The following is a 9,560-nucleotide window of genomic DNA, read 5'->3' on the forward strand; positions in this document are numbered from 1 at the left end:
AAATGGACAGCAATGGTAATTAGGAACTTTTCTGGCTGGAAGAAGGTTTGTTGTCGCACTCCCCAGGGATTGGTATTCTTGCTTTTCCTGACGTTTGTATAAATAATCTTGATTTTGGTGTACCAAGGACAGTTTCAAAATTTGTGGATAATACAAAGCTTGGGAGAATTGTAAGCTATCTGAAAGACAATGTAGAACTTTGAAAGGACATTGACACTTTGGGACAATAGATAGCAGATAAAATTCAATGCATTGAATGTCAAGGTGATGAACTTTGATAGAGAGACAGTATAAACTAAAGGGTATTAGATAAAGTTTTTACAGGAACAGACAGACCTGGGTGCATATATATATATGTACACAAGTCATTAAAAATGGCAGGACAGTTACAGTCAGTTGTCAATAAAGCATGCTGTATTCTAGGCTTCATATAGAGACATAGAAATCAAGAGCAGGATGTTCATAGTAAATCTATACAAACATCAGTTATATCCCAGCTGAAGTATTGTGTACAGTTCTGGATGCCACACTATCAACAGGATGTGAATGCTGTGGAGGGAGTGCAAAAGAGGCTGGCAATAATAGATCCGGGATTGAGACACTTTAGTTATGAGGGAGATTTGTTAGAAGTTTTCAAAATTATGAAGTGACTGTCAGAGAAATTAATAGAAGCAGGCACAATTTCAGCACTTAAAAGACATTTGGACAGGTGCATGAATAGAAAATGTTTAGGGGGATATGGGCCAAAAGCAGACAAATGGGACAAGTTTATTTTAGGAACCATGGTCAGCGTGGTTGGCCAAAGGGCCTGTTTCCATGCTGTACATCTCTATGACTGGATAGAGTGGATAGGAAGAAGCTGTTCCCACTCATAAATGGATTGAGATCCACAACAGTATGGTTTAAAAATGTTTTGCAAGAGAGAAAAATACAAGTTGAGAAAAAAATTTTTCACTCAGTGTGTAGTGAGGTCATGAAATATACGCCTGCAAGTGTGGTGGAGGCAGGTTCAACTGAAGCATTCAAGTGGATGTTAGATGATTACTTAAAGAGAAGCAATGTGCAGCGCTATGGGGAAAATGCAGCAGAATGGCATTAGGCTAAAGTGCTCAGACAGCAAGTGTGAACGTGATGGGCCAAATGGCCTCCTTCTGCACTGTAACAATTCTGTGAAAAGATTTCACCAGGATTCAAAATGTTCAAACGAGGGCAGCATTAGCCTAGAAAATAGCAGATCCCAGACATCGACTTTCACAAGAGAGCAATGACACTGTCACTAACTCTGACAGAATTCCTCCGAGTTAATGGAAATATATGAGCCTTATTTTGCCTGATGGCTCATCCAGGGATTGTGATATGAGAAGATAGCATCTTAACTCCAGAAAAATAGAGAAAATGTTCATTGTTTTGGAACTTTGGAAAAAAAAGTCAAAACAATAGCAGTTTTAAAAGGGAGAAGAGCAGACAAAGGAAGCACATGGTGAGGTCAGTGCAGGAGAGAGAGAGAGAGAGAGAGACAACCTGCACAGTTACTGCCTTTGCTGTTTGAATTCATGTATCGCTGGACATCGGAGTGCATCTGGGAAAATTAACAAACAGTGAAATTTACAACTAATCTTGGAGGAACTGTTGGGCGAAGTTCACAGCACAGAATCAGATAAGTTAATTGTTGTTTTAAATTTGTCCAAGAGAAAGGCTGTATTAGTGAGTTCAGTGGGTTCTTTCTTGATTATATGTTTTTGAAGATAAATCTCTTGATTAAACTTAAAATATAAGCCATAGCTATTAATTTAACCTGGGGCAGTGTTTCTAGAGGAATAAGACGGTGTTATTTTCTACCAACTGTGAAGGAGTAAAAATGGCCTTTGCAGTGATATGTACTTCTTGTTAGATGTGGGAGTTTAAAGAGAGTTTAAGGGTTACTGCGGATTATATATGCTGTTGGATGCGAATCTTATCAGATCGAGTGGATCGGTTAGAGAGACAGATCAAAGCAATGAGGAATTTGTAACAGCAACAATATGTGATGGATGGCAGTTATAGGAAGGGGAGAAAGTCTCAGATACAGTCACATAGATGGGTTAACTCCAGGAAGGGTAAGAGAGGTCGGCAGCTACAGCAGGAGTCTTTTGTGGATATACCCATTTCAAACAGGTATGCTGTTTTGGAAAATGTAGGGGGGGATGGATTCTCAGGGGAACGTAGCGCGAACAACCAAGTTTCTGGTATTGAGACTGGCTCTAATGCAACGAGGGGTACGTCGGCTTCCAAGACATCAATTGTGTTAGGGGATTCTGTAGTGCGATGTACAGACAGACGTTTCTGTGGCCAGCAGAGAAAAAGCAGAATGGTGTGTTGTTTCCCTGGTGCCAGGATCAAGGATGTCTCAGAGAGGGTGCAGAATGTTCTCACGGGGGAGAGGGGCCAGCAGGAGGTCATTGTGCACAGTGGAACCAATGACATAGGAAGGGAAAAGGTTGAGATTCTGAAGGGAGATTACAGAGAGTTAGACAGAAATTTAAAAAGGAGGTCCTCAAGGGTAGTAATATCTGGATTGCTCCCAGTGCTATGAGCTAGTGAGGGCAGGAATAGGAGGATAGAGCAGATGAATGCATGGCTGAGGAGCTGGTGTATGGGAGAAGGATTCACATTTTTGGATCATTGGAATCTCTTTTGGGATAGAAGTGACCTGTACAAGAAGGACGGATTGCACCTAAATTGGCAGGGAAATTTGCTTGAACTGCTTGGGAGGATTTAAACTAGTAAGGTGGTGGGGCGGGGGAGCCAGGGAGATAGTGAGGAAAGGGATTGATCTGAGATGGGTACAGCTGAGAACAGAAGTGAGTCAAACAGTCAGGGCAGGCAGGGACAAGGTAGGACTAATAAATTAAACTGCATTTATTTCAATGCAAGAGGCCTAACAGGGAAGGCAGATGAACTCAGGGCATGGTTAGGAACATGGGACTGGGATATCATAGCAATTACAGAAACATGACTCAGGGATGGGCAGGACTGGCAGCTTCATGCTCCAGGATACAGATGCTACAACAAAGATAGAAAGTAAGGCAAGAGAGGAGGGGGCGTGGCATTTTTGATAAGGGTTAGCATTACAGCTGTGTTGAGGGAGGATATTCCCGGAAATACATTCAGGGAAATTATTTGGGTGGAACTGGGAAATAAGAAAGAGATGATCACCTTATTGGGATTGTATTATAGACTCCCCAATAGTCAGAGGGAAATTGAGAAACAAACTTGTAAGGTGATCTCAGCTATCTGTAAGAATAATAGAGTAGTTATGGTCAGGGATTTTAACTTTCCAAACATCGACTGGGACTGCCATTGTGTTAAAGGTTTAGATGGAGAGGAATTTCTTAAGTATGTACAAGACAATTTTCTGATTCAGTATGTGGATGTACCTACTAGAGAAGGTGCAAAGCCTGACCTACTCTTGGGAAATAAGGCAGGACAGGTGACTGAGGTGTCAGGGGGAGAGCACTTTGGGGCCAGCGACCATAATTCTATTCGTTTTAAAATAGTGATGGAAAAGGATAGACCAGACCTAAAAGCTGAAGTTCTAAATTGGAGAAAGGCCAATTTTGACGGTATTAGGCAAGAACTTTCGAAAGTTCGCAGGTAAAGGGACGACTAGAAAATGGGAAGCCTTCAGAAATGAGATAACAAGAATCCAGAGAAAGTATATTCCTGTCAGAGTGAAAGGGAAGGCTGGTAGGTATAGGGAACGCTGGATGACTAAAGAAATTGAGGGTTTCGTTAAGAAAAAGAAGCATATGTCAGGTATAGATAGGATAGATCGAGTGAATCCTTGGAAGAGTATAAAGAAAGTAGGAGTATACTTAAGAGGGAAATGAGGAGGGCAAAACGGGGCCATGAGATAGCTTTGGCAAATAGAATTAAGGAGAATCCAAAGGGTTTTTACAAATATATTAAGGACAAAAGGGTAACTAGGGAGAGAATAGGGCCCCTCAAAGATCAGCAAGGCAGCCTTTGTGTGGAGCTACAGAAAATGGGGGAAGATACTAAATGAATATTTTGCATCAGTATTTACTGAGGAAAAGGATATGGAAGATATAGATTGGAGGGAAATAGATGGTGACATCTTGCAAAATGTCCAGATTACAGAAGAGGAAGTGCTGGATGTCTTGAAACGGTAAAAGGTGGATAAATGCCCAGGACCTGATCAGGTGTACCCGAGAACTCTGTGGGAAGCTAGAGAAGTGATTGCTGGGCCTCTTGCTGAGATATTTGTATCATCGATAGTCGCAGGTGCGGTGCCAGAAGACTGGAGGTTGGCAAATGTGGTGCCACTGTTTAAGAAGGGCGGTAAAGACAAGCCAGGGAACTATAGACCGGTGAGCCTGACCTCAGTGGTGGGCAAGTTGTCAGAGGGAATCCTGAGGGACAGGATGTACATGTATTTGGAAAGGCAAGGACTGATTCGGGATAGTCAACATGGCTTTGTGCAAGGGAAATCATGTCTCACAAACTTGATTGAGTTTTTTGAAGACATAACAAAGAAGATTGATGAGGGCAGAGCAGTAGATGTGATCTATATGGACTTCAGTAAGGTGTTTGACAAGGTTCCCCATGGGAGACTGATTAGCAAGGTTAGATCTCATGGAATACAGGGAGAACTAGCCATTTGGATACAGAACTGGCTCAAAGGTAGAAGACAGAGGGTGGTGGTGGAGGGTTGTTTTTCAGACTGGAGGCCTGTGACCAGGATCGGTGCTGGGTCCTTTACTTTTTGTCATTTACATAAATGATTTGGATGCGAGCATAAGAGGTACAGTTAGTAAATTTGCAGATGACGCCAAAAGTGGAGGTGTAGTGAACAGCGAAGAGGGTTACCTCAGATTACAACAGGATCTGGACCAGATGGGCCAATGGGCTGAGAAGTGGCAGATGGACTTTAATTCAGATAAATGCGAGGTGCTACATTTTGGGAAAGCAAATCTTAGCAGGACTTATATACTTAATGGTAAGGTCCTAGGGAGTGTTGCTGAACAAAGAGACCTTGGAGTGCAGATCGATAGCTCCTTGAAAGTGGAGTCGCAGGTAGATAGGAGAGTGAAGAAGGCATTTGGTATGCTTTCCTTTATTGGTCAGAGTATTGAGTACAGGAGTTGGGAGGTCATGTTTTGGCTGTACAGGAAATTGGTTAAGCTATTGTTGGAATATTATGTGCAATTCTGGTCTCCTTCCTATCAGAAAGATGTTGTGAAACTTGAAAGGGTTCAGAAAAGATTTACAAGGATGTTGCCAAGGTTGGAGAATTTGAGCTACAGGGAGAGGCTAAACAGACTGGGGCTGTTTTCCCTGGACCATCGGAGGCTGAGGGGTGACCTTATAGAGGTTTACAAAATTATGAGGGGCATGAATAGGATAAATAGACAAAGTCTTTTCCCTGGGGTCGGGGAGTCCAGAACTAGAGGACATAGGTTTAGGTGAGAGGGGAAAGATATAAAAGAGACCTAAGGGGAAACTTTTTCATGCAGATTGTGGTACATGCATGGAATGAGCTGCCAGAGGATGTGGTGGAGGCTGGTACAATTGCAACATTTAAGAGGCATTCGGATGGGTATATGAATAGGAAGGGTTTGGAGGGATATGGGCTGGGTGCTGGTAGGTGGGACTAGATTCGGTTGGGATGTCTGGTTGGCATGGACAGGTTGGACAGAAGGGTCTGTTTCGATGTTGTACATCTCTATGACTCTATGACTCTAAACATGTAGCCAGAACTTTATATTTTTCTAGGCCATAGTAAGGACTTACTTGTATTTCATAACCTGCTTTTGAGCTTTTTTCTCTTTGTGACTGTTTACTTTTATCCCTTATGTTTAAGGCTTGTGGGTTCCTCTTCTACTCAAAAATGCTGAACTGTTTTTTTCCTGCAAAGATTCCCCAAAAAAGCAGAGCTACTCAAAAGACTATATGATGAATATGGTTCCTCCATGGACCTAAATTCCTGAAGTAAAAGATCATAGTGTTTTGCTTTCTTGCCTGTCCTCCTCTACTTAATAGGTGAAGTTTGAATAAAGAAGATCATAGCTACAAAAACTAGATACAATGTCATGGTGGGATTCAAATATAGGTCCCCAGCGCATTACCTCAGGATTAACAGTCCAGTGATAACAACACGAGGCCATCATCTTCCCCGTTGGTATGTAACTAGCCCCAAATAGTCCTTCTATGTTGTAGCTTCACCAGATTGAAACTTTATTTTTAGGTTTGCCTGGTATTGTTCTTGACATGTCCTCCTGCACTTTCCCTTCAAGCAGTTCTGAACCTCTGGCTTAATGGTAATCGTAGAGAAGAGGAATATACCATTAGATTACTGATTGTTTTATATGATTATTCTGTTGCTATTGGTGGCCTACTTAACACAGTGGGAGCACTGCATAACATGATCAAGGGCATCATTAAAGTGATGTAAAGACTTTGTCTCCACAAGGACTTTGCAGTGGTTACTCCTACCAATATTGTCATGGACATATGCTTCATGGACTGATGAGAAATTGGTGAATTAATTATTTTCCTCTTGTTGGTGCCTTATCACCTGCCATTGATCCAGTCTAGCAGCAATGTCCTTTAGGAGTCAGCCAACTCAGCCATTTTTAGCGATGGGCATTCAAACATTCCACTCAGAATATATTCTATGCCCTTGACAACCTCATTGTTTACTCCCATTCATGTTCAACATGATCGTGTTCTGATTTATCAGCCCAGTTGCAAAGGTGATAGGTTGTAATCAACAGGAGATTTCATTGCCCAGATTTTATCTAATGGAATGAGAATACATTAGATCTGGAATCAATCTTGAGATTTCCCAGAGCAACTCCCTCCTGACTATGTATCACTGTGGCACCACCTGTGCTGGGTCAGTTCTGCTGCTGGGATATGACATATCCAGGGCTGCTGAGAGTAGTAGGAGAAAGTGAGGACTGCAGATGCTGGAGATCAGACTTGAAGAGTGTGGTGCTGGAAAAGCACAGCCAATCAGGCAGCATCCGAGAAGCAGGAGAGTTCATGTTTCATTCCTGATGAAGAGTTTATGCTGCTTGATCAGATGTGATTTTTCAGCAACACACTCTTCAACCCGATGTTGAGAGTAGTGGCTGGACATTGTCTATAACGTACAATTTTGTAAGTATGATTGTGTCAGGCTGTTGCTGACTATATTGTGGAATTATTTTCCCAATGTTATCACAAAACACCCAACTATTAGTAAGAGTGACTTTGCATGGTCTATAGAGTTGGGTTCACCTTTGGCGTCTCCAGGGCCTAGGTTGATGCTTGTTGATGTGTCCACTTTCTTTCCTTTCTTTCAACCTTGTGGCAGTTTGTATACAACTGAATGGCTTGCTCGGTCCTTTCAGAGGGCAGTGAAGAGGGCACCACATTGCTGTGGTCTGAAGTGACTTGTAGGTCAGACCAGATAAGGATGGCAGATTTTCTTCCTTACAGAACAATTTGAACCAGTTGAAGTTTTTGTTCCATAGCTCTAGCCAAACAAGATTCTGTCCCTGACCCTTTGGGACAATCTCACTCTCCAATGCTGCAATGTCCTCCCAATCAATGTCGTTACTTCTCCATCTTTGTTTCTTTATGTGTCTTTCTTGATTATCTTGTCTCCAGGAATATTTAATAAGTAGTGTTGCCCTTCTTTGAGACAAGTCAGCACAACATCATATCTAAATATGGCTACCTCCAGCTGAAGCTTGTTTACCACACTCTGCTCATTCGCATACCTGCATTGTAACTCTAATTTACAGTTTATAGCTTGCACCCTTATTCTACACCAACCTAGTAATATATCATTTGTGACTCAAGTGCTAGCTATTTCTCCCAGTATTCTGTCCACCTTGGTATCCCTTACTATTTCATTCCTCATTCCCTCAACGTTACCAAGGATTTATTTTAAACCCTCACCAAAATCATTCGCAAATCCTCCCATAAAAAAACTGGTCCCAGTTATCTTTAGGTGCAAGTCATCTGGCCTGTCCACATCCCATGTCCACCATTATTAATTCCAGTGCTCCAGAAATCTAGAATCCACCTACTTGAACCATCTTTCACATTCATTTGCTTTTTTCCTATTTCTATACCTATATAATTGTGGAAATGGGATTACTATGGAAATTACTCTGGAAATTCTGCCTGCTTACTTCCTTCTCAGCAGCCTAAATTCTGACGTCAGGATCACATGCTTCTTTCTATGTATCTGATATCAACGTGGGCCCTGACTACTGGCTATTCACCCTCTGCCATCATGATTCCAGGCTGCTGGCTGTTCAACCTCCTGCTCAGGAACAACTTGTCAGTCATTCAATTAAATCCTTAAACTTGACACCTGGGCTGGGGTGGGGGGTGGGTAATATACCACTCTGGATTGACATCTGCTGTTGCAGACTTACGTGTCTGTTTCCCTAACCATCAAATTTTCTATCCGGAGAGCCACATGCACTCATGGGACTCCTGCACTACCTGCCTGCTTCTTCTTGAATGCCTGGTAGTCAATTAATTTCCCTGTCCCAAAAACCCCTAAGCTGCGGGTGACCATACCTCTAAACATACCATCCACAAAGGTCTCAATCTTCTGGTTACACCGTAATGACATGAACTACAGCTGAAGTTCCAAAGCAGAGAGTTTGAGGTGCTACAGTTGACGACATTTCCTGCCCATATGGTTAGCTAGGACATGGGAAGCTGGTCCAAAGTAGTTAAGCTAATGCTAACCCAAAGATAGAGGGTATAGGTTTAAGGTGAGGGAGGAAGAATTTAAAAAGGACCTGAGGGTCTCTTTCATGGAAAGGTGGAGCGTGTAATGGCACCAGCTGCCAAAGGAGGTGATGAAGGCTGGTACAATTATAACATTTAATAGGTATCTGGATGGGTACATGAATAGGAGGGGTTTAGAGGGATATGGGCCAAATGCTGGCAAATGGGACTAGGTCAGGTTGTGATGACTGGTCGCCAAGGACAAGTTGGACTGAAGGGTCTGTTTCCATGCTGTAATACTCTATGACTTTGAGCAGGGATTTTACTGTAAAAGAAAATATGAACTTTAGGGCATCAAAACGTCACAGATGGTACAGAAACCTGAATTTCTGGTTTCTAATCAAAAAGTTTATTCCCCCACCCTCAATCCCCAACCCTCCACTAGCATATAAAAACAGAGGAAGGACTTTACAAGTATTTCATTGCTTACAAGCACTTTGGGGTAACCAGAATACTAAATCTTGCTTCAAATAATAGTACTTTTTGAATTAAAGAAATCCAAAAATATTAAAATTATGAAAAACTTTTCCAAGACCTCTCAAAACAGTTGCAAAACTGTTCTGTCTTGATCATTTGAGGGTAAAGATTACCAGTACAAAAGTGACTAGATAGTGAGTTCAAAGTAATTACAGGAATGTCAAGGTTTCGATGACTTTGGAAACAGTTTGCACTTGCTTGCTACAACACCATCTTACAATATACATGATTTCAGCATTCTCAGAAGTGTTGGACTGCAACTGAAGATTCTTACAACAGAAGGA

The sequence above is a fragment of the Chiloscyllium punctatum genome, chromosome 11 (genome assembly GCF_047496795.1).
Source record: "Chiloscyllium punctatum isolate Juve2018m chromosome 11, sChiPun1.3, whole genome shotgun sequence".
Taxonomy (NCBI): domain Eukaryota; kingdom Metazoa; phylum Chordata; class Chondrichthyes; order Orectolobiformes; family Hemiscylliidae; genus Chiloscyllium; species Chiloscyllium punctatum.